The sequence below is a fragment of the Tenrec ecaudatus genome, chromosome 2, assembly GCF_050624435.1.
Source record: "Tenrec ecaudatus isolate mTenEca1 chromosome 2, mTenEca1.hap1, whole genome shotgun sequence".
NCBI lineage: Eukaryota > Metazoa > Chordata > Mammalia > Afrosoricida > Tenrecidae > Tenrec > Tenrec ecaudatus.
In genome coordinates, this window is record NC_134531.1 from 247,395,613 (window position 1) to 247,422,092 (window position 26,480).

Consider the following 26,480-nt stretch of genomic DNA (forward strand, 5'->3'; position numbering starts at 1 on the left):
CTTTAGGATTCTCAATATATAAAATCATATTATTTGCAAACAATGAAGTTTCACTTCTTATAATGAGATTCTTGAGGCTCTTGCTATCTATATTTTCAACTTGTCTTTTCAGAAAGGTTGTAGGAATTTACTCTCTTTTTAAGATTTAATTCCTTTATGCTACTCTTCTAAATAAAGCAGATTTATAAAAAACTATGATATTCCATGTTCTTTTCCCCCAGGCTTCCTGGCTATGTGTGGGGCAGTGTATGTCTCCATATCTTTAAGTTGTTGCTCTCATATTCCCACTCTGCACTGCCCACTCACCTGCTCTTTCACCTGGTGACCAGCCCGATCCATCTTCAGTGTCAGCAACTGAACGGGTACTTGGTTTTTCTCATTTTGAGCCTTGTGGACAAAGGCCTCCTCACCCAGGTGAAGGATCCTATGGTTGAGCTGAGATAACTGATCCTTGTATTTCTGACTCTAGAGCAAAAAAGGGTAAAACAATGATTGAAAACAAAAACGAAGCCCCAGCAGATCCTTTCAGTGGTTAATGAGGGGTAATTTTGTCTCACTGTGGGACGTGGCAACATCTGGAGGCATTTTTCATTGTCATAATTGGGGTAGGTAGGGGTGGCTACTGACATGTAGAAATGCTACTAAATATCCTACAGTGTATAGGACAGCCCCTATACAGACTTATCCAGTCTCACACAGCAATGATGCTGAAGTTGAGAACTCTGCTTTATTCCTGAGAAGAAGTGAGAATACATCTAGACCATTAAGAATATTCAAACCACTGTTCTGAAGGCCTCCCACTTTTATCTAAGTTATTTAAAACATCGTGTTAAGGGGGGGGGGTAGGAAGAAACTTAAAGCATATGAATCTCTTCAAAAGGACCTCTGACCTGTCCCTGATATCCAAATCTATCTGGCAGTAAGTTGTTGATATTCTCAGTACCACTGGGCCAGGAAATTAGAGTGTCTGACAGATGTCCTCTTGGTGTATACACAAATGGCCGTGTGTTCCAACAGTTGCTAGAAAATTTCTCAGTTTTTCACCATAGAGATTTCAGTTACTGTCAACCACTGGTCAGGAGCATCTTTCAATAAATTACAATTTAAAAGAATCAAATTACATTTTTGTTGGATTGCCTTTCTTTTTTTCTCACAACAATTAGTTTTCAGGGGAGAGATCAACCACAGTTCCAAGGTATTCCCACGTTGGTGTGAATACCTATGGTTCAGCAATGAGCAGAATCATATCATTTTTATCTTGTAGGTTTAATACGCACACACAAGGGTAAGTATAAAAGCATTGTATAATAGAAACTTGTTAAAAATGATTATGGAAACATATGTATGAATGTGCTTGACACAATGAATGTATGTATGGAATGTGATAAGTTGTATGAGCCCCCAATAAAAGGATTAAAAAAAGAAACCTTAATTAAACAAAACTATCAAAATATGAAGCTACTGTTTCATGTCATATCTTTATCTATGCCTATATGCTTCTGAAGTGTTTTCATCTTTCTATTCATTTCCCAAAGAATTCTCACTCTTCAATTTATGTCATGTCAAATGGGAGTTTTGTCATGTTCAAGGGATGCAAATCATGTTCGTTTTAAATGTCCTCTGAGCTTGGGAACACAGAGCAGTGTGGAAGGCAGATAAGGCTGCGTCAGGTGGATGGGTCGTTCCCAATGAGGAGCTCGTCAGACAGTCCTTGCTACCCTCCAGGAGGAGCAGGTATGGCGCCGTAACAGAACACACGCCGTGGTACATTTTCCTGTCCTTCTTCCTCCTCCCCAGCGCAGCTTTCCATTCTCTTCAGATGTCTTCCTGAGAAGTCTCTGTGATCATCCTTGAGAAAATATAAAGAGGATTCCTTTGAAACCCAGAAAGAGAGTCTCCAAAGCCTTCTGAGGTGACTTGCCTTGAATTCATCTTTGAGGTCTTCCCGACCTTCATTAAAACGCTAAAAAGTATTGTGTTATGTGGAGCAGCAGCATTCCTGTAAACTTGTGGGAAAACTTAATTAATTTGGGAATATTCACTTGAGTTTTGTTAAAAATGTGATAGCCCTGATGTAAATGAAAATTGATTTTTTAAAATTTATGTTTTTCCCAGATCATTTTATTAGGGCATAATCCAGACATCATACCAATAGCTCTATCAGATCAAGCAGCGTTGTGCAATTACTGCATATAATCAATTTCTTCCTTTTCATACTACGTGATGTCAGCTCCCCATTACCTCTTTCCTCCCCATCAATACACCCCAAGAACTCTTACTCCAGTTATTACCTCTACAGATTCACCCAATCTGGGTTTGATAAACCCCCAAACACAGAAAGATACATAACAGAGAATCAAGAAAGGTACCAAAATAACAAAATACAGCAGAGATAAGACCTAATCTAGAAAACAACAGCAAAACCCAGAAAATATTAAAAACTAGATAAAAGTCAAAGTGTATCTAAAGGGAGCTCAAATAACAAGATTTTAACCATTCAAGCCCTATTTATCATTTTAATTTACTATAATCGTCTTTCCAATACCAGCTGCCTGATAACCAGGTTATTCCTATCTCTCAGTGATAGTCAGAGGGGGGCCACTGGAGGCTTATTCCCTGTGGAGAACCTGAACATGTATTTTGGGCTCCCACTGTCAGCCATAGCTTTGGGAACACCAGAATGTCACAAATTTCAGCTCTGACAGCACTCCCTTCTTCAGATCTGGTTTATATAACTGATAATCCTTGGATCATCGATGATCGTGTGCTTCTTCCAGGTGAGTTTACTGACATCTCACTTAGATGGGTGCTTATTTGAAACAAGCTCCAATTATTTCCAACAGGGTTTTGTGGAGACCTTGGGTTTTTCTCTCTCTATAAAATCATACCATCTGCAAATAACTAGAGCTTAATTTCTCTTTGCCCAATTGCACTCCCTTAATCTCTTGTTGCCTTTTGATTCTGGCTAGGATCTAGCACAATGCTGAATAAAAGTGGGGATAATGGGCATCTTTGTCTGGTTCCCATTTTCAATTGCAATGATTTCTGCTTTTCTCCATCCAGTATGATACTGGCTGTTGGATATTAAGATATGGACTTTAGTATATTGAAGAATTTCCTTATATTTAATTATTGTTTTTATTAGGAATGGGTGTTGGATATTGTCAAATGCTTTTTCTACATCCATCAATATGATCATCTGGTTCTTCTATATTTTGTTTATATGGTGGTATGAATCCCATTTGGGCATGAAGTATTATTATTATTTTGATATGTTGTTGAATTCTACTGGCCAGGATTTTGTTGAGAATCTATGTTCATGAGAGATATTGGCTTGTAGTTTTCTATTTGTGTGAGGTCTTCCTTTCATTGTCATTGGTTTAGTAAATTTTTCTCCATCTTTTGACTCTCAGTCTGTTTTTGTCTGTGAGTTTGAGGTGTGTTTCTTGAAGGCAGCAGATTGATGGATCTTGTTTCCTAATCCAGTCTGCTACTCTGTCTTTTGACTGGGGTAGTTAGCCCATTGATTTTCATTGGTATTAATTCCAAATGCAGGTGAGTTACTATCATATTGTATTATCTGTGTTTGGGAGGGAGGAATCTATTCATGTCCTTGTTTCCCGTCTAGATCTACTGTTTTGGGTGTTGTTTTAGTGTGTTGACTTCTGGATAGTAGCACGGACTGTGGCGATCTCATAATGTTTTTGTGCTGTTGATTTTCTGACCATAGAGATATGGTTAGTGTTTTCGGCAATGCTGGTTTTGTTTTTATGAATTCTCTAACTATTTCCTTGTTTGGGAATACCTTTATTTCTTCTTTATATGTGATATATCGCTTTGCTGGATACAGGATTTTGGTTGGCAGGTTTTTACTTTGAAAGTTTGATCTATGTTGCTCCATTTTCTTATTTCCTGCATATTTTCTGCTGAGAGCTCTGAGCTTATTCCAATCTGATTACCTCTGAAGGTGACTTTTTCCCTCTCTAGCTGCTCTCAAGATTCTCTCCTTTTCCTTGAAGTTGAATATTTTGACTATCATATGTCCTGATGCCCTCCTATACATGTCCCCTACCCCCACCCCCCGGGTCTAACCTCCTTGGAGTTCTCTCTGTCTCCTGAATGGATATTATCTCCTCCTTTATAGTACTGGGGAAAATTTCCTCCACAAATTCTCTTACTAATTTATATGTAGATTTGTTTGTTTCTTCCCGTTCCAGTATTCCAAACAAGACATTCATTACTTCTGTTCATGGTTTCTCACATCATCCTCAGGTTTACTTCAGATTATTTTACTTTTTTGTTTGTTTCTCTCATTTGCTGAAGTCTGCAGGGTTGTCTTCAAGTTCATAGATTCAATTTTCATTTTCTTCCATTCTATTGTTCAGTTCTTTTTTGGGGGTAATTATTTTATTGGGGGCTCATACTACTTTTATCACAATCCATTCATACATCCATTGTGTCAGCACATTTGTACATTTGTTGCCCTCATCATTCTCAAAACATTGCTTTCTACTTGAGTCCTTGGTATGAGCTCATTTTTTACCCTCCCTCCCTGCCCCCCTTTCTCATGAACACTTAATAATTTATAAATTATTATTAGTCATGTCTTACACTGTTCAACGTCTCTCTTCACCCACTTTTCAGTTGTACATCCCCCAGGGAGGGGGTTATATGTAGATCATTGTAATTGGTTCTCTCTTTCTACCCCCACCTTCCCTCCACCCTCCCAGTATTGCCACTCCCACCACTGGTCCTGAAGGGTTCATCTATCCTGGATTCCCTGTGTTTTCAGTTCCTATCTGTACCAGTGTACATCCTCCGGTCTAGCCAGATTTGTAAGATAGAATTGGGATCATGATAGTGGTGGGGAGGAAACATTTAAGAAATAGAGGAAAGTTGTATGTTCATCATTGCTACACTGCACCCTGACTGGCCCATCTCCTCCCCGTGACCCTTCTGTAAGGGGGTGTCCAGTTGCCTACAGATGGGCTTTGGGTCCCCAATCTGCACTCCCCTCATTCACAATGATATTATTTTTTGTTCTTTGATGCCTGATACCTGATCCCTTTGACACTTCATGATCACACAGGCTGGTGTGCTTCTTCCATGTGGGCTTTGGTTGGCCTAGAAGGCCACTTGTTTACCTTCAAACCTTTAAGACTCTAGATGCTATATCTTTTGATAGCCGACACCATTGACTTTCTTCACCACATTTGCCTTCAGTGATTGTGTCTGGAAGGTGAGCATCATGGAATGCCAGTTTAATAGAACAAGTGTTCTTACATTGAGAGAGTACTTGAGTAGGGGCCAAATGTCCATCTGCTACTTTAATACTAAACCTATAAATATATGCATAGTTCTATTCCTCCATCATCATATATAAATATATTTACATATGTACATGCCTATATTTAGAGCTCTATAAATGCTATGTGCCTTGCAGTTCTTTCCTCTATTTCCTTTTACTTTGCTCTTCTTCATGTTCAGCCTTCATTAGGGTTTCAGTAATTCCTCTCGGTTACATTACCCATGATCAAGCCCTACCAGGCCTCTTACACGTTCCTCACCACTGATTTTGGATCACTTGTTGTTCTCTTGTCCCTTGGTTTGTTAACCACTTCTTTTCCCCCAACCTTCCCCTCTCTCATGTCCCCCCGGAACTGTCAGTCCCATTGTTTTCTCCTCCAGATTGTTTATCCCACCTATTTTATCTAGATAGACCTGCAGAGATAATAATATACACAAAAACAAGACAGAACAAAACAAAGCAACAAAAGAAAACAAAACAACACCACCAAAAAACAAATGACACAAAAAAGAAAAGCCTGTCAATAGTTCAAGGTCTGTTTGTTGACATTTGCGAGTGTTTGCTGATTGAGCCTGATGGGGTGCCATGCTCTGAACCCAAAGTCTATTTTTGATAATGCCTCGGGACTTCCTTGCTCTGCTCCCCTTGCTGTTCTGTTGCATGCCCTTCATGTTTTGCCTCAGTGTGGTGGGGTCAGATCGGTCTAATTCCCACACTGTGTCTCCAGTGTTGTCCCCTATAGGGCTATGGGTCAGTGGGGGATGTCCTGTCTCATAGTGGGACCAGCCATATGGTCCTCTCTGTGCATTGGCTGTTCTTAGTGGGGATATTGTCCTTAAGGCTTGGTGGGCCAGGATGTGCTCCAGTCTCTCTTCCTCCCCCTTCATTTGCTTCGATTTGCTCTGATCAGACATGTCCCTCTCTCGGAGCTGTAGCTTCAATGCTATCCTCTGAAGTACTTTCTTCTGGGGGCAAGGGCTGCTGTCCATGTAGTTGGGATTGGGGCCAACCCCTCAGACCTCTCTACTGGTTCCTTGCTTCATGCCAGTATGTTGCATTCACATCTTGGAGCATGGGGTAGAAGTCTGGTCCTTCTTTCCCGGCGACGATATGAACAAGACCCTCCCCTTGGATGGGTTAGTTCCCTGTTCCCCAGCTACCCATTTATTTCATTTTCTTCCCCCACCCCCCAACCTTTTTAATTGTCTACCATATGTATCCCTGGATTTGGTCTGGCCCCTGCCATACTACCTGGACCTCACCCCAGGAATGTTTGTATACAGTAGCTTTTTCCTTATGTCTCTTTTGCATTTTTTTTTAAGTTTACCTCAGCGGACTCATGTTGTATTTGTGTTTTGTGCTTGGCTTACTTTGTTTAGCATCATTTTCTCCAGTTTTTCCCATGTGGCAAGGTGCTTCATGCATTCATCACTGCTTTTTAGTGATGTGTAGTACTCCAGTGTATGTATGTACCATAGTTTTTATTTAAATCATTTTATTAGAGGCTCATACAACTCTTAGCACAATCCATACATACATCAATTATGTAAAGCACATCTGTACCATAGGTTTTTAATCCATTCATCTGTTGATGGAAATTTGGGTTGTTTCCAACTCCTTGCAATTGTAAACTGTGCTGCGATGAACACCGGTATTGCTCAGTTCTCATACAATGTTTTTTAATTCTGTTATCTCATTGTTTTGTTTCTCGGTTTCTTTGGGGTGTGAGGTTTTTAGTATCACACTTTCTTCCTTTTTTCAGAATTGATCCCCAAATCTCTTGTATGGTCACAAACATCATTCACCTGTATTCTCTTTCTGGTAATTTAAGGTCTTCACTTTCTGTGTATTCCAATGAAGTTGCGTAATCTTCAGTTGTTGACTTTTGTTTATCTTGATTTTTTTGTGGTTACTACTGCTGACTGTTGTTTGCATGGCATAGTGATCCAACTGTAGATGGCATGTAAGGTTCTGGATTGTGTGTGAGTAGGTGGAGGAGGGAGGGACAGGACTTGCTCTTTGGGTTAGTGGAGAAAGTTCAGATAGGGGCTGGAAATTGTATTCTGTTGAGATGAGGAAGAAATGATAGAGCTGACTGGGTAGAAGGAATAGGAGATAGGAATACATGAGTAGGATTTAGGTGACAGAAATAATCATAAGTGGTGTTCTGGTTATAGTGGTTTTCTGATAAATTAAAAAAGGGGATTTTAAGGGGTCTGCTAGTACTTGTTAGTTTATGTGAAAGTGTGTCTCATTGTTAAGATTCTGGCTGAGACTGGCTGAATTCCCAAGGAGGTTCTAACTGGTGGCAGTTTCTAACATTTTATATTTTCTTTTGGCTGAGGTTTTTCTCTGTTTTGCTTTGTCATTGTTTGTGCTTTGTGTGATTTTCTGTGTATGAAATCCAGGCTATGTAAATCTCTAGAGACAGTAACTGGAGTGATAGTTGGCTAGGGGCATGGCAGGGAGGATGCGGGAAGTGGGAAGCTAACAATGAGTGGAAGAAGGAAGAGTTCTGACATTGATGGTGCTGATGACTGCACAACTCTTACTCTTGTACTTCTGCCAAAGAAGCCTCATCTCAATCTAATTATTATCAATGACTAGACAAACCCAAACTTCAAGACACGGAACAAAACAATTGCATGTAATATTCAAAAGTGCCATGGTCTCCAAAATAAAGAATAGACCGAGAGAAAGAGACAAGAAGACATGATATAAATGCCACATGTGATTCTAAGAATTATCAGGATGGCTGGCAGCACCAAAATGGGGTGTCCCTGACGGCAGTAATGTATCCACACGAACTTTCTGATTTTTGACAAGGGAGGTAGTTACTGCATTCTGAAATCGTTGAGGAACAAAGTCCTCTATAATATTCGAAAATAGTTTTTAAAGAAAGAAAGAAAGAGAGAAAGAAAAGTTCATTAGCTTCACATCAGGTGGTAATACTAAACCTGACTGTTGATCATTTCCATTTCAAGGCAGGCCTGATATTTCTCTTTCTTTAAAATATCAATTTCTTTCCTGTTGAAAAAGCAAAATTAACAATATCATTGCCAATTAATGAGTTTTCTTCTTCTAGTAACAGTCCACCATGGCTTGGACAAAAAGGCCCACCCCTACCTCCCCTCATATTCTACGGCCCAGATCCCTCTACACTACTGCTACTGCTATGATTGATAATAGTGGTGATGGTTCGATCTTGATCCCAAGCTCCTAAAGCCAGAAGAATTTAGGAAAGTTTACCCTTAGGACTTCAAACCGATTCATTCCAGTTCCAACCCCTGTTGATAATTTGAATTTTTGACCTAAATATACTGAATCACAATCAATATTTTAGCAAAGTTCTCAGGCGATTCTTTAATTTTTAAAAAAGTTCTATTGATACATAATTCACATATATACAATTCAACAGTTCAATCATATCAAGATTGTATAATCATCACCACAATCAGTTTTGGAACATTTTCTTCATTCTTGTACTCGTCGTTATTAGCTTCCCATTTCCTTCTAACCAACTGTGTGAAACTCCCAAAGAACCATTAATCCAGTTAGGGTCTGTATAGATGCACCTATTCTGGACTTCATCTATAGGAAAACATACTTTAAAAAAAACAGAAACAACTAACAATAACAAAGTAAAACAGACAAGAACCTTTAGAAAAGAAAGCAGAAAGTATTAAAAACTGGAACAAATTAAAAATGGAACTTAAGAGAGATCAAAAGACAAGGTGCCAAATTTTAAACTAACTGCATCTCCAATAATCCCCTTTCCAATGCATTTTACATGAGAACAAGGCTGGTCCCATCCTTGGTCTAGGGTCAGATGGGATTCGTCAGGTGACTCTTTTTGAGGCGGAAATGAAAATTTTCAGCAGGGAGGGTGAAACCAAAGCCAGGTGTCACCTTGGTTTGTGCTGGTAACTTCCAAGGTCAATGGTATAGCCTCCCACACCCCTTAACGATTCAGTCTTAGAAACCCTCTACAGACTCAATGAGAGTGGGTTTAGTTTTCGCTTGCAAGATTTTGCCAGATTGTACAAAAGGAGCATTCTCCTTGGCAATCCTTAGTCAAGCAAATTACTACGGATTTAGCAAAGTATGGAACTAGCCACCCAGCAACACAAACACAAACCATCTTACCCTCACTGCGATCTGCTGGGAATGGAGTCTGGTAGTAAACTTAGGAGAAAATGGTTTCAAGGGAAGACCTCCTGGATTTCAGAACTGTAATGATGCAAATCCCCGCTGGTCCCTTCCCCTGCCATCCATATTCTGACCGTCATGGCTACTCCATCAACTATGCTCCATGCTCGCAGCAGGTCAGAGTTGACTTTATCTTGAACTTCTTATTTGGAAGAAAAATCAAAAGGCAGACTGCCCTTGGATATGGCTACAGCAGTGAAAACTCACTGACCAGTGTTAGCACTCCACTCCCTGTCCCTTGTTCCTACCTCAGTGTCCTAGGGCCCAGACCTACCCCTAATGCCGATATCTACATACAAATATAAACCGTGGTGAAAAGTCCACCTGAAATTATTACTGAGTTATGAACATAGATATTGTATTTGTCTAGGAAGGCCCTAGGATCATTTCACTGTACTAAACTATGTCCACCTGTCCTCACCATCAGGTGTGATGCGGAGTACTTTCATACAGGGAATAAGGTGGTATGCCACGATGGCAGAGGTAAGAAGGATGGGTGTAGCAGCTGCTCACTGTGGGGTGGGCAATGCTGCCACATACATACGTGTTCTACCTTTTACGTCTGAGACCAGGCATTCAGGTATGAGAGGGGCTGCCTGCATGTGGAGGTAGGCCAGGGCCCTTTACATATGTGTCATGTCATGGTCAGAGACCAATTAGGTTCATCCACTCTTGGCTTTCTGGAAAGTGAGGTTGATTTGAGAATACGCCCCACTTTCTATCTCAGTAACTTCTACACTCACTTTACTGAGAGGAAACCACTCATTCTGCTATGTGAAAACTGGGTCACAAGCTCAAAGGTCCTAAGTTGAACCTGGACAAGCCTTTACCTCTGTACATCATTTGTTCTTTCTGCAACTTTAAGTTCTTGCTGAATCCTTCCCAATTCATTTGTCAACGATGTGTTTTCTTCAGAAAGCCTCTGTAGCTCGGCTCTGCAAGCACAATTGACAATCAGAAGTAAGTTGGGAACCATGTGCCCATGGTTGGTATCAATGCGTAATACTGAATGTGAGACCTTGGGGCATTCCAAAAGCTATTCCCTGCTAGTGAATCCCGGCAGGGATCTAAGAAACAAGAATGACCAGAGCTTAAAATATATGCACACATTTTCCTCTTTAGTGAGACTGTCACCTGCTATACTCCAAGGTCATCACTGGAAGGAAAAACTGAGGAAGAAACACATATTGATTTATGGAGCGGCCTGATGCACAGTGAATACCTCAGCAGAGAAAGGCAGGTGTCACTATCTACTCCATGACCAAGGCTACCCTGGGCCACATTATTTCCTGACAAACAATTCTTAAAGAATCTCTGCCAAGACAACACAAGTGATTTATGACAGGCAAGTATTTTTACCAACAAAAAAATCCCTAATGAGCTTTGAACCCATACTTTCTGTCCTGAACACATGTCGATATTTATCCCCCCAACTACGTCTTTGTCTGGCATCTTGTTAGATTCTAATTTTCCCAATCTAAGTAATCCAGGTACTATATAACCTTGCCATGCTTATCTTATGCATTATGTTCTAGTATCAAGCACAAGTATGTCTCATCTGACTTCATTTGATCTCATGGGGCACTAAGGGAAAAATAGAGAAAAAGAAGTCATGGGAACTTTAAAAGCAGCAAAGGGTTTAGAGTAGGGCTGTCAAATAAATGGGACATGAAATTTGAAATGGTCACTCTGGCTCTAGTATGGGAAACAGACTGATTCTAGGTGTGTACACTGTGTTAGGTGGAGGTGGAATTCTACTTTTGGCTGCTTGGAGCGCAGATACACTGAAGATTGCTCATCCTATCTGCTGAACAATTAAGAGACTATGTGAAGCCAAGTATGTAACTGCCCTCACAGAAGTAATGGAGAACACACTCAGAGCAGAAGACAATGGATGACTAGGGGCTCCGAAAACGTAGACAATTGTATGTGTCAAGAGATTCCACCAAGAGTCAAAAGAGCAGCCAAAGGCTGTGGAATTTCATATTGGACAATGACATACTGGACAAGAGACTCATCTCTAAAATTTACAGAAAATTGAGTATCTCAACAGAAAGAGATAGGCAATCTAATTTAAAAAATGGTCAAAGGATGTGAACAGATCCTTCACCAAAGAAGACATTCAGGGGGGCAAAAATATATGAAGAAATGCTCTTAATCATTAGCCATTAGAGAAATACACATCAAAATGAGATACGACCTCACCCCCCAAATTAACTGGAAGGTTAAAAAAACAACAACAGATAACAACAAATGATGGTGAGGGTGTGGAAAGACTGGCACTTTCATACACTGCCGGAGGAACTGGGAAATGGTGCAGCCACTGTGGCAGGCAGTATGGTGCACCCTGAGAAAGTTGGGAAGAGAAATACCATGACACATCAATCCCTCTACTTGGTATGTGTCTTCGAGAAATAAAAACTATGACACAAATAAATAGATACAGACCCATGTTCATCATAGCATTATTCACAATAGCAAAAAACAGGAACAATCTAAATGCCCTGCAGTGGAAGAATGGATGAACAAACTTGGGTGCAATAAACACACAATGAAATGCTATGCAACGTCGAAGAATAACGATGCACCTGCAAAGCCCTCACAGAGGGATGGACACGGAGGACAGTACGCCGAGTGGAATTAGTCAAAAACAAAAAGGACAGATATCGTATGAGACCACCACTATAAAAATCAACAGTAAGTTTTCTTATGGAAATAAAAACATTCTTTGATGGTTGCAGAGGATGGAAAGGAGGGTGGGGAGGTGCGGCTAGAACACAGGCAAGTGATAGCCTGGGCGGAGGGGAATGCAACACACAGGAGAAACGATGGAGGCAGGCAGGCGAGTACACCGGTAGTTTGCAAGAGTGAGAAACTACAGACGCAAACACTGTTAGATTCAAAGTCCTACAACAGTGGGGGATTGGGGAATCTACAAGTGAGTACTTGGACATACACACAGGCTGAACAGATAGGAGACTTTTACAAACACACACACATATATATATATATATATATATATATATATATATATATATATATATATATATATATATATATATGTGTGTGTGTGTGTGTGTGTGTGTGTGTGTGTGTGTGTTTAAAAGAGAGTATTTGTATATTTACTTTTACTGCAAATATATCCATGAATGTGGTGGGGTGAACAGAGGACAAAATTATGACAACTTCTTAAATATAAGCAGATACTCTGAAGGAATAAGGTACTGGGCTTTGGGGGAGTGGTATCACAATAGTTGCAGGGGACAAAATGATCCATTAGCATATCATAGTTCACAAAGACAGTGCTCTACATTCTAATCTGGTAAGTAGCAGCGGTCTTAAAGGTCTCTGAGCAGCCGTCTAGGGTGCAAGGACTGATCTCTCCCTGTCCAGAGCAGAGCAGCGGGGTGGCAGTTAAACAGACACAGGGAAAACACTTAGTCGAAGGGACAGTGAGAACACCGGTCTCCACAATCCTGGGCCCAGAAGAACGGGGTGATACCTGGCGCCACCACCACCAGCTCTGCATAAAATCACACTAGAGAGTCCTGGAAAGAGAAGAAGAACCTGTCAATCAAAATCCTAAAAGAAACCAGGCTTACTGGTCAGACAGCGTCTGGTAGGGCCCCTAAGACCGTGCTCCCTTGGGTCTGGACTTCAACTCACTACTGTGTTAGAAAAGTCAACCGTTAAAATGAGATGGGGAGCATTCACCCAAAGACAGAAGGCTAGGAAAGGAGGAGAAAAGGACATAGAAAACAGGGAAGTCGTGGACTAAGGGAGGGCATATTAAGGGGACTGGAATGAATGAATGGCATCAAAATATGTATGAATTGCAGAGTGTTAAAGTATGATCTGCTCTGTAAACCTTAATTCACAATAAAAACTTCATTAAAAAAAGAGTTGTAGTTGAGTTTTGCACAAGACACATTGTTTCTTATGTCAATAAAAAGGTAAACATTATTATATCTTAAAATCTAAAAAATTCCATTCCATACAAACATATTGCATTGACCCAGAACTTTCATAGCAGTAGAAAAATGCAGGCAAGAGAATGAAAAATAAAGTGCAAATGAAATAACTATAGCTCTAAGCAACAATATGGAAGAATCTCACAAACAACATATGGTAAGAAAGGACGGATGGTATGCTTCTTTTATATAAAGTGCAAAAACAGGCAAAATTAAGGAGTTAGAAGTCAGGATACTGGCTATGTGTGGGGAATCCAGGAGGGTTCTATTTCTTGTTTTGGGTGCTGGTAAAACGATCTGATCAATTTCTTATAAAATCATAGCAGTACACTTTTTTATTGCATATAACATTAGAATATTTTAAAAAATACACACCTAAATACACCAAAGATATGTGATCATGAATGTATCAGAGATAAAAAACATCCAGATCACTGCTGTGGTTGGCAGATTAATGACCTCCTAAAGACTGTTCTGGGAAGCCATGGTGGTGCAGTTGGTATTGTATTCATCTGCATTTCACTCTAGGTTGCTAACTGGAAAGCCAGCAGCTAAAAGACCCACCCACTCACTGCTCTAAAGGAGAACGATGGGGCTTTCTGCTTCTATCAAGATTTATAGCCTCACAAACCCTAGGGATCAGTTTTACTCTGCCCTTTGGGGTGGATATGAGTCAGAATTAACTCGATGGCAGTTGGTAAAACATTATTCATGTTCTAATTCCCGATTGTGAATATTATGTTACATGGCTAAGGGGAATTACAGTTGAAGATGAAATTAAGTCTGCTGATCAGCTGACTGTGAGATAATGAGATTATTCTGGACTATTCTAGTGGGCCTATTGTACAGACTAGGGTCCTTTTAAATGAAAGAGGCAGAAGAGGCACAGCCTTAGATTCAGCCAGCCATTGGACGCTTTGAAAAGTGGAAGAGGCCACGAGTCAAGAAATGTGAGTGGCTTCTAGAAGGTGGAAAAAGTAAGTACATGGGTTCTCCTTAGAACCCCTTGGAAGGGGCACAACCGTGATGACACCTCGATTAGAGTACAATTTAGCTCTCAGTTCTAGCTAACATGCAACTAAGCTGTCAAGAAATTAGCTAAATTTTAACCTATTTCTGACCTGTAGCGTCTAGAACTGTAAGATATTAAATCTGTGTTGTTTTAAGCCACTCAGGGACATGGGCCCATCTATGGAAAATATTGGGAAAGGCCTTCCTATATCCCAGGCTTTTGAGATAGAGCATTTGCCAGCCAAAGTCCTCAAGCGAGAAGGCCAGTTCCACCTGTGGCCTTTCAAGCAGCCTGCCCAGCTGGTGGAATTAAGAACTCCCTCTCAGCTCAGCTTTCTCTAGAAGGCATTGGCTTCTGCGGCCAACATCCGAGTGTCCCAGTCAGTTCTTGGGGCTCTCACAGAATTCACGAAGCAGTAGATCTGCGCCAAGGACACTTTCAATAAATACACACAGTGGGACTAAAGGAAGGTGCTTGGAGCTGGCAGGCAGAGACCTTCAGAGACCCCAAAGGAATGAAATGGGGTTCAGGGCAGTCTTTCGTGGGCCCCGTGAGACAAGCACAGATTTCCTGCCGACAGAGATAGTGAAAACCTGAGTCTAAGCCACAGCAGTCCTCTTGGTGAAGTTCTGGGGGTTTCTGTATGGAAAATTTCTCTTTTCGCACTCACACAGCACCTAGCAACACCACGGCCCGAGTACAGGCCAGACTGGGCTTGTAAGCTTGGGCACACCTGGGCTACGTGGTATTCTCCTGGTGCCGAGTCTACCAGCCTGCTAGGAGGAAAGGGGGTTATGCAATCAAGTCATCAGGGACTGAGATGACTCAGTTCCACTTGTTTAAGAATGGATAGAGGGCAAACCTGTTATTCTCTCTCGAGTCTGCTTCTTTCTCCCTAGCCAGAAGCTTATCTTCCAGCTGTAGGAGCCTGGTTTTCATGTCATTCTTTTCTCTCTCCAGCACAGTTTCTACCTTCTGTTATCGGTACAGCAGCTTCTAATTTCTGCTGTCCTGTCCTAGTGGTCCCTACCCCATGCTCACCTTCCAAGACACAGAGGCTCCTAGAGGGGCAGCTTGTGTCCAGCCATGTCCAGTAAGGGCTGCTCTGTGGCTTTGGACTCCTGCTGCTCAGATGATCTTTGCTTCTGACCAGCAAGGCTGCTAGCCAAAGGTACGGGTTTCTCCAGGAACATGGGCCTTGCCCCTCTAGGGGATAGCATAGATCACCCATGTCTCTAAAGGAGCAGGAGCCACCTCTATATCATTCACCAAGATGGGATGGCCCTGATAGTGAGCTATGCAGAGGGTCCTCTGGGCTGTGGGGCTGCTCTCGGGACCGGGCTCTGGACAGGATCTGCAGTGAGATGCCTCCCTGGCATACACGGGAACTCAGCCTCTCCACGTTCTGACCCTGCTGGTCCCGTCTCCTTTCTGACTTCTGTGGACCTCAGCAGGCCTGGAGTCAGTTGCCTTTCCCTCCTTCAAGAAGGCTTTCAGCCCCTCTGCCTCCAGGGAAAGCCCTTTTAATTGCTTCCTATATGTGGTTTCTAACTTGTCAAGTGCAAACACTTTGCAAATTTTAGCTTGCTCTTTACTCATCAGCCCTCCCTGCCACCCTCCACCCTCCACCCCCCACCCAACTTGCGTTGCTGCTTCTTGCACTGGGCTAGCATCTCCTTCTGCCTCTCTTCTCTATCCCTTGTCCAAGTCCAGCTGGGCTCCCATGTCTGTCACTAGCTGCAGTTGCCTCTGAAGCATCTTTTTCTTTTTACAGTCCCATTGCTGTAACAAGTGCGCTGCTTCCATCCACAGGAGTTTCTGGCTCAGTTCAGCCTTTGCCCCCTTTCTACAGAAACTTTCACATGGACCTGGCTCAGAAACACGAATGTCACATGTATCACAGGGTTAGAAAGGCCTGCCCAAGCGCACGTTCTAAGTGCACAACTCCTCGCTACTCGTGCCAGCTGCGCTCAGAGAGTGCATGCACAGGATCTAGTTGATAATGCAGCAGACACGACTTGTCAAATGGGACTAAATTTACATTTAGACGGATTAAAATGGAATAAAATCAAAGCTCAGATTCTTGGTCACATCAGTCACTTTCAGTGACCCCATGTGGCCAGTGGCTCCTGTAATGGGCAGGCAAACACAAGATATGTCTATCACTACAGAAAGCTGTATTGGGCAGTACTGGCCTAAAGTTTAGTGAAAAAAAAAAAGTACCTTTAGTCGAAATTACTCTAAAAAGTATTTTAAACATCTAGGAAAGAGGCCTTTAGAAGCCCCAGGAAAATAACACTGCGGTGGAGTGAGGCCCAGCTGAGAGCAGTCAGCCTGGGAGAACAAGAGTAACTCAGCTCATCAGAGTCATGCAATATGGCTCGACTCACAATCATGACATGGGGTGGGAATGGGGGTGGGAGCAGCCTTCCAGCCAGTTAAGGAAACTCCTGGGACCAGACATGTCCCTTTGCTGCTTCTTAGAGCCTGAGAGGGCTTGGGAATAGTGGCAATGGTCTATAAGGTGTTCTGGACAGTAGCCCGCCCTTTACCAGACAGTTCACAGGTTCAGATACTATGAAGCAAAATTCTCAGGAGGAAGCTCTGGATCATCCTAGCGGGCAGTATGTGTTATTGCAACGCCCAGGTCTGAGGCCACTGTGTGGTCATCTTTTGGGGAACAGAAAGGCAGGGTACAGAAGAGGGTACAATTCAGTAGTCCAGGATTTTCTTTACCGCCCATACTCAAGCTGCCTCAATTTCCTTGCACCATGACAGAAAGGCAGACTGGCTCTGGGATCATCAACCTCCCCAGGTCACAGGACACGGGAGATGGCTTGGTCCACTGTGGTCATCGTAGTGCCACTTCTAACCCGAGCCATGTTCCCAGCTAAGAATGCTTCCCAAGGAGGCTTTGCAGGTCTGGTCAGCAGGGCTCTAGCCCGCTTGGTGTCCAAGTTGGCGAGGGCCAAGATTCTCTGTGGGAGAGTGAGGTCATGATAAATAGGCATGGGCTGGCAGCAACCAGTTATCATTCCACTAAGTGAAACCTCCTTGATACGCTCAGTTTTCCAAAGAAATCTTTCATTGCTTTTCTTTGTGATGACACAGCAACTCGCTGCCATGAAACCGATTCTAACTCCTATGCTCTGCAGGATGGAGCAAACTGCTGCCGAGGCTCTCAGATGGTCCCTCTTCTTGGAGGAGCAAGTCTGTTTTTCTCTCACAAAGCAGTTGGGAGGTTGGAATCACCAATCTTGTAGTTAGCAGCCTGATGCTAACCCAAAGCCCCAGCAGGGCTCCTTTCGCTTAGGACAGCTTTGAAAAGCTACCTTCGCAGATAACTGGCCTCCCTATTGCAAAGGAGCTTTTAGCCTTTTTCTCCATTTGCCCACATGCTACCGCGTGCACTGGAAAATTAGAACATGACATTAAATAAGGAAGATGCTTTGCTACTTTGTTCCTTTGCTACAGAGAAGTCTGAGGCAGAAAATAAATATGAATGTGTTAAAAGTAGTCTACAAACTAAATTACTTCATAACTTAAGTTTTAATATATATATTTCTAATTTAAGTTAAAACAACTCATACAAAGCCCTATTTTTTCCTACCTTCCTCTCTGTGGCCAGAGAAAAACTACCCACTTAGCATGCACTGCAGTTGAGTCATTTCCTGAATTAAATATCTAATGTGGGTTTTGGGGAAGAACTTCAGACTGAAGGAGGACCCAGAAGAAAACAGGGCAGCAGACCTGATTTGTGGTAGTCCGTGCTGGTGTCACAGGCGTAGCTTCTCGTCTGGCCACTGAGCTAAGGTGGCCAACTCCTTGGGGCAATGTGGGCCCCCACTCCTTATCTCCCACAGCTGCCATGCAGGCTGCAAAGGGCATCCTGAGACTGTGCATGGAGCGCCTCCAGGTCTGCTCTCTGGCTCTCTAGCATGCTGACTTCACTTTTGAACATAAGCTCCATTTCCCTTTTCTCCTTCTCAAAGTTTTTCTTCATTAGTTCAATTTCCTGCTTGTAGTTTACCTGGAAAGAGAAACATTAGCCCCTGACAATATGACATGGAAACAGCAAGGTTGTCGGGCATGCCAACGAGCTGAGGCCTGCAGAAGTCAGGGATGAAAAGGCAGCGGTGACATCCCCAAGACTCAGTGCTCAAGATGTAGGCACAGCCTTGTCTGGACCAGTTGGATAACCTCCCGTGGGAGAAGATATTGTCTGGCCGTTGGCTGGCAAGCTCCGTTTAGGTAAGTAACTTGCACCCAGGAGCTCAGAGGTCCCGGTGGAAACAGGGTGGCTGGCTCTCTGAGTCCTGAAAGTAGAAAGAACGCGGCACATGGCAACTGTGTGCGGACATTCTCTTAGTCACCATCTAAGGAGAGGCAGGAGCTAACTTCATCTGAGAAGACCTTGTGAGCCAGGGTAATCCTGGCTGAGAAACTATGCAGCATCCCAAGAGAGGCAAAGCCAAGGATAAGTTATGCTAAGAATGAGGTAGGTGGTGTGAATTCCCGCACAGCAGTTGGCAGGGCTGCACTCAGCATGCCAGCCCCCAGCGACTTTGGGCCAGGCACTGACAGTCATTTCTGCTTGTATTTCCCTCAAACTGTCTTCTTAGTGCCCGCTCACCAACCAGAGAAATCCAAGGCAGCTGCCTGGAGAAGGGTCAGCACTAAGCACGGCTCTCTGTGCACAAAAGGAAGCCCCAGGCTCCCCCTCGGGCACCCCTCACACCTACCTTCGTCTCCAGCTGGCTCTTGACGTCTTGGTAATGTTCTTTCACCTGCTCCATCATGAGTTCCGTTTCGAGGCTCACTGGAGTAGGAGCTGTAACGCATGTGAAAAAGCCTGCGAAGAAGAGGAAATCTCAGCTTAGCTCAGTGAGGACATTACAGGTTTCTTACAGCTTTCCTATTCCCAAGGGACAACAAAGCACAGATTCTACATGTGCTTTTTCAAGGGAAAGGCAGTGATGGTGGAGTCCTGCCGCACTGGCGTACAACAGCACGCATCACTGGTGATCTGCTATGTTGTATCCATGTAGAATAAAGGATCTCAAACTTATTTGGTCAGCTGTCCAATTTTCAGAAAAATAGTTACCCAGCAACCCTCTGGCAATTAACTTTTATACAATAGCCCATCCCTAATCCAGGATAGGGTGTAGGTTATTTGCTTTGGCAGCTCCCACGGATTATTCCAGTGCCCCCAGGGGGCAGCATTGCCCACGTTAGGAAACACTCATTTAGAACCATTTCACACTTTCACCAGAACAGATTGCTCAGGAGGCTCCTGCAGCCCATCACACCCTTCAAGTTCCTACAAAGTGGCAGTGATATCGTGTGAAGGGACTTCAAAAAACCTCCAGAACACGGAAGAAAAAGATAATGGAATTGTCCATGAATGTAAGGCCCCCTTTTACTTCACTTCAAGTTTATTCCCTGGTGATGCCAGGATCATAGAGGAGGTGGGGAGATGGAAGAAGTGGGGTGACCTGGTGACACATGCCTCTGGGCAGTGTGATGCCTGGGAATGAGCCTCACTGTGTGTGAAGGTGGCCAGACACACCTCATGGCCTATTTATTAGCTAAAGACTTCAAATTGGCCTCCTCCTCCTCCACATTATTATATCACACAAATAATGCTGGGTTTCAGGATATGTAGGAGCTCTGGTGGCATGGTGTTTATGCATTGGACTGTGATCTGAAATGTCAGCAGTTTGAAACCACCATCAAGAGTTACAGTCTCAGAAACCCACAGGGGCAGGTCTCCCATGTCCTATAGGGTCATTATGAGTTGGCATCAACTTGATGGCAGTAAGTCTGTGTGTTGCTCGATAAACTGGTCAGATGATTGCTGAAGCCAAAATGGGTGCATAAGCAAATGTGGTTGAAAAAAGCTGATGGTGCCTGGTTATTAATAGCATATGGGGTCTTAGATGCTTTGCAGTTAAATAAGTGCCCAACTAGCAGGTAAGAAACAGCCCACAAGGAAGCACACCAGCCTGTGTGATCATGAGGTGTTGAGGAGAAATGGTATCAGAAGTTCAAAAGATAAGCAACCAAATTGATGTGAAGGGGCATGGATGTAGTAGAGACCCAGAAATCACAGCCCCTCTGGTAATTGGACAGTCACGCTCAGAAGGGACACAGGAAGGGATGATAAATCCAGGGTGTGGTATAGCACTGATGAACTACATAATTATCCTCTAGTTCCTTAATATTCCCTCCCCTTATGATTATGGTTTTTATTTGTTTTGCCTCTTTAATCATATCAGATTTGATGTAGGTTCATCGTATATTTAATATCATTTGATACATGAAAGCTAAGATAGATAACCCTTCAGAAACAATAAATGGAGTAACGGTTCCCTGAGGGTACGGGAAGGGGGGAGGAGATAACAGGGAGCTGAGAGCACTGATGACTGAATAACCCCACTCAATGGGATTGAACAACAGAATTGTATGTGAGTGGATATATTGGATGTGCAAGATATGGAAAAAAATAAAGTAAGGTTTCCTGGGGCGGGGTATGGTGGGCAAAGGAGGGAATAAATGGGGAGCAGATATCAAGGAGTTCAAGAAAAAGAAAATGTTTTGAAACGGATTGTGGCAGCAACTGTACAACACTGTTTGATGTGATTTAACTATGGAATGTTATACTTGTAAGATCTCCCAACAAAATGATTTTAAAATACAATAATAATAATAATAATAATAATAATAAATAAAGCAGTCAGGCACATTCCATACGTGTGGAATGAGGAATGGTGCTTGAGAGCACTGCAAGGACTCGCTTTCCGACCTGAATCACCACTCCGCACACCAGGCACACAAGGCACATCTTTGAACTACGTGTGTTGCTAGGGCTTGGAAGAGAGCTGGTCTGAGACTCAGAATTGCATTTATGCCATGACTCAGTCTTCATTTTGCAGTGTCAAGGATGGGACGTGGCAAAGTCATCCTCTACTCTCATTGTCACCCTGAAAATGGTGACAAACTTTGACATAAGGGACAAGACAAAAACCTGAATGAGAACCTCTGGAAAGAATTACTTTGCCTTGGAAACTGAGAACTGTCAACTTCCGCAGTCACCTGGGCTGACAGGAGGTCCGTGAGGCTGGACAGTCCACATCACTAGGCTTACTGCAACCCAGCTTCTTACTATTCTCTCAGCATCAGACAAAACATCGGAAGGGTCAACTGAGCCTTGGTGCTGCTTCTAAAATGGTTTCCATCAGAGGGATGGGAGGACAGTACATAAAAAGGCCACATTGTGAAACTGCTAGGTTTCATTAGCGATGGCATGAAGCCTAGGTCTGTGATCTGGTGCCGCAGTCCCCAGTCTCGAGCAGACCCAAGACTTCAGGGCCTTGTCTCCCAGGTTTTGGGTCAGTGGTTCGTGCTGAGGGCCATAAATTCTGTGTAGTTGAGGGGACACAGTGTCCATTTCCCTGGGGATGGCTGACCTGTCTGTTGTGTGGAAGAATACGTAGGATGCCTTAAATGGATGTCACAGCACCCTTGGCATCTCTGGATGTGGTGCAGCTGGCTGTGTCAGGCTCCATCCCACATTTCCCAAATGAGTCTAATGGCCTTTGGCTGTTGACTCACAGGATTTCAAGACACCAATCTGCCATTTGCAGGTGAGCAGGTTATGTTGGGGTCCAAAGACGCTGTACCCACATTCAGAGAAAACTTAAGGTTCCCAGGTTGGCTCTTTTAGCTATAATTCATTTACATTTTATTAAATAAATAGCTTTAGAGCACTACAAAACTGGGAGGGAGGAGGATGCAAAATGCTCGACTGCCAAAGATCCACAGGTCAGTGTCCACAGATCTCCCTGTGGTGAGGGAGTGGCCTGTCAGTGTCCACAGATCTCCCTGGGGTGAGGGAGTGGCCTGTCAGTGTCAACAGATCTCCCTGGGGTGAGGGAGTGGCCAAAACTTAGCACACAAAACCACTGTGTATCAGAGCTTTGGCAGCAGGGCTGAGAGACTTGCCACGGTGTCTGCTGATGCACAGTTGGGGGCACTGATCCAAGAACCAACCCCTGGCTATACAGGACTATGACAAAACTCTAGGGCAGCTGTGTTACCTCCTTGTTCTTGTCTTTTGAAGGAGCTGAGATTAATCAAACACAGTCTACACTGTAGGTGGAATTTGTCATAAACCTCAGCACTAAGAGGATCCTGAAGCCAGAGATATCTACTTTTAAGCAGATATGCACGCCTATGCACACAGGTCCCAACTGCTTCCAGTGCTTGACCTGTGTCCTGCGCAGGCGCCGCTGGCACAGGTCTATTCTGACGAATTCTGACACTCAAGGGGACAAATCTCAAGCTCTCTCTGAACATCAGGGAGTCATTAATATGTTTTAGATATAATTTATCTCTTTTATTAAAAGAGTTTTCACATCAACCAGCTTACAGCTCAGAGGACAATCTGTATAGAGACTGGTCTGTGACCTGGGCAAAGGAAATATAGCTCCTTTATTTACTGTCACATACCCTCACTCTCTCTGTCTCTAGCCTATGCTGAAACCTCACCACCAAGTCCCTTCATCTTAATCACAACTCTGGAGGTGGCTTTGGAACATCTACGAGTGATGGACATGCCTCTCATGAGGTCATTGTGAGATCACATAACTGCTGCCATTTCATTACAGTTGATAAAGCCCCCATCCCCTTCCATAAATTCCCAGCTACAAGGAACTCAGCCGGGTGGTGCCAGTGTGTCTGGGGCAGGTGTTTGTGCCTCAATATACCCTATGATGCTTGGAAGTGGCCCATGACACAAACTACGGGTAGGTCTGAGAGATAGCCCAGTTTGCTGGAACAAGGACTCCACCCTTTCCCCAAGAAGATCCTCTACCTTCGGAGCAATCTGCTGGGAGCAGGCATCCATCTGGCCGGAAACTAGATGGGCTACTCTGTGTCTTGTGCATCCATGTCTGTAGGCCTTCCAGCGCAGCCTGCAACTCATCATTGCGGTCCTGCAGGTCCTATAAGCAGAGTAGAGATGGCCCTGCAATCCCCATGCTACACAGCAAGGCCCAAGGAGCAATGCAGCACCGCAGGGTCTGCAGGATGCCCAGTGGAAAGGAAATTCAATTCCTGACAGCAAACATGTAACATTCAAATTATAAGTTTCCAACTATGCAGTGAGTTAAACATGACAGGGATAATTCAGCTTTCTTAAATCCTACATCGCCTTCTATCACTAGAATCATAGCAGGGGCTAAATTTTTTTTTTAAGTGAAGTGAATGTGGAGGAGAAATGCAGATCACCAACATCTGACTCAACAGGAATGTGTGCAAGTCCACCACAGTGATGGGGTGTGGGCAAGAAAAGCAACTCACTGGTGTCCTTTCTCCAGAGGGTTCTGCAGCTTTGACTGTCAAGGCGTTGCCATCATCTTAAAACAAAATGCCACCCAGCAGAGCAGAAGGGCCACATGGATGGCTGAGGCCCAATGAGGCACATAGAGAGGGGGCTGCAGGACAGACAGGCAATGCTGGGAGGCTGCCCTGAATCTGCACCTGGCTGCAGTGGTCTGTCTGCACAGGAGTTGAGGAAATGCACTGTAAAAAGCACACTTGGTTGCCAGGGTTTAGAGGCGAATCTCCCAAGACACAGCTCTCACTTGTAGATTTAAGGGTAAGAAGGCAAGAAGCGCCTGTCTGTGGGACTATCGTGGTGTGAAGTCTCTGGCATGGCTCTTCTGTCTAGGTCTTTGTGATTCCCATTGATGATTAGGTGGGACTTTGCAAATAGGGCATGTCTAACACAAAACAGAGTGGACTGGTTCATTTTCGTTGCCACTTCCCTGGCCATAGGGATGTGTTATCTTAGAACAGGAACAGAGAGGAATCCCATGAACTTAAGGGATAAAGAACTACCAGTGGAGAACAAATGAGATCTCTGTCTAAAGACAAGAGGAACCAGAGGCTGTGAAACAGAAATTACTGGACAGACTGAAAGAACAAGACAAAGTCAGAGGCTGAGGCAAGGAGACACGAGACAGAATTGAAGAGCAACACAGAGACTAAGGACTAGAGAAAGACTTGATTGAGGCGAGATGATACTGTGGACCAATGAGTGTATCCTTAGTGTTTTCTGATCTTGGCTTGTAGTAACCCATTAAGTTCTCTAAAAAGCTCCCTTAATTGTGAGTATTGCCTGTGAGCTCTGTGCGACCAGTGCAATGGATTATAGAACACAGCACAAAAGTAGAATGCTGTGGAAGAAACAGTTACTATCAGAAAAGGGTAAAGAATGATGGAGGGTGGAGGCATGCCTGATCTCTATTTTGTGGCAATCAGCCTTGATTGATGGAGCTACGTAGGATTCTTCTCCTTGATGTAGCCAGAGGTCAGCTATGCACTCCATGCGGTTTACTCAGGGACCCTAGATCCCTTCGTGAAGGAATGTGAGGTGTGTGGTCACTTTCCCTTTTGTGCACCTGGGGATGGGGGACTTGGGACTCTTCAGACCTAATGAATACGGCAGCAGTGCTCCCAGGGACTATAGGAGTATGATTCTACCTGGTTTCTCCTTTAGGAAACGTACTCTGGAGGGACACTAGATATTGAACTGTGAAGAAGCCCAAACTGGCCCATCAGGCAGACACATGGTAAGCGAGCTTTCAGACATTTCTGGTCTAGCCAGTAAGGTGTGTAGCTGAGGCCCCGGCATCATAGGGCAGAGAAGAAACATGTTTGTTATGCTATGTCTGAGTTCCTTCCCACAAAATATAAAATCTATGAGCATATTTAATTGCTATTTTAGGCCATTAAGTGTTGGCGATAATTTCTTATGGAGCCATAGTAACTGGAATAACATGTATGAGTGAGCCACAAATAACTCATGGAAATAGGATTAAAAGGTAAAGGAATTTTCCATGAATTTTTGAAGCCCTTTTCCTGTAATTTACAAAGGTAAATTACAGTCTCTTGAGGGGAAAAGTATATTAATTTTAAGTGGGAGAGAAAAAAAAGTTCTCACAAAAATCTGTTAAGAAATGGATGGTAGAGACTTCCAGGAAGATGGCGACTGAGTAACACATAGCAGAGGAACTCCACAGAAATCTGTGCAGGAGAGTCACTAAGAGGGAAATTCCACACCGCCAGGTCGCAGAAGGAGCATCAGAAAGATAAGTAGGCAGAGATCCAATAGGTTTTAAGGAGCTGGGTCTTTTGGCTTACCACAATGGAGGCCAGCTAGGGTTTGACCTTAGCCTAAGGTGACCAGACGTACCGCTTTTTAAACATTTTTTCTCGTGTCTATGGTGTTTTTAAAAAGTCCCAATTTTTGGAAAGAATGGACAACAAGTGAGGGTATGTACGGTTTTCGGCTGCCATGTGGCAATTTCACCAGGATATGAGTTTTATCAATGGTGTCCCGCTATACCAATGTTAAAATCTGGTCACCTTACCTTGGCCCGGCCACTGTCTTGGCTGGAGCCAGGATCATTTGTAGCCAACACAGGGGCTTTATCTCAACACAGCCACAGTTTGACACCATCTCAGGGCAGGGATTAAACCCCTGCAGCCCCATGGTCAAGGATCAGGTTCATTTATATTGATGCTTCAGTTTCCCTCTCTTCTCGCTATTCCCCCCTATCTCCCTGTCTCAGTGGGCTGTTTTTTTCCATCTCTTTTTCTCTTCCCCTTTCTCTCACACAGCACTGCCAACATCCTGACCACTACCCTTAGCCTAGGGCATTAATGCCTGCACTCAACCCTGCTGGGCGAGCTCCTCCCTCTGCAGCATAACCGGAAGCTGGGAAAGCCCACCCACACTCCAACAGGGGATATCCTGCCCAACTTCTTCCCTGGAAAAGCCCACCTGCGGGTCCTCTGTAGTGCTTAAGACATGGCTGGAGAAATTCGGCACCCCTTCTTTGGGGGAAATCCTGCCTGTGTGCCTTGGGGAGCTCCTATCCATCCTCTGTGGTCCCACGTTACTGAGGGAGCT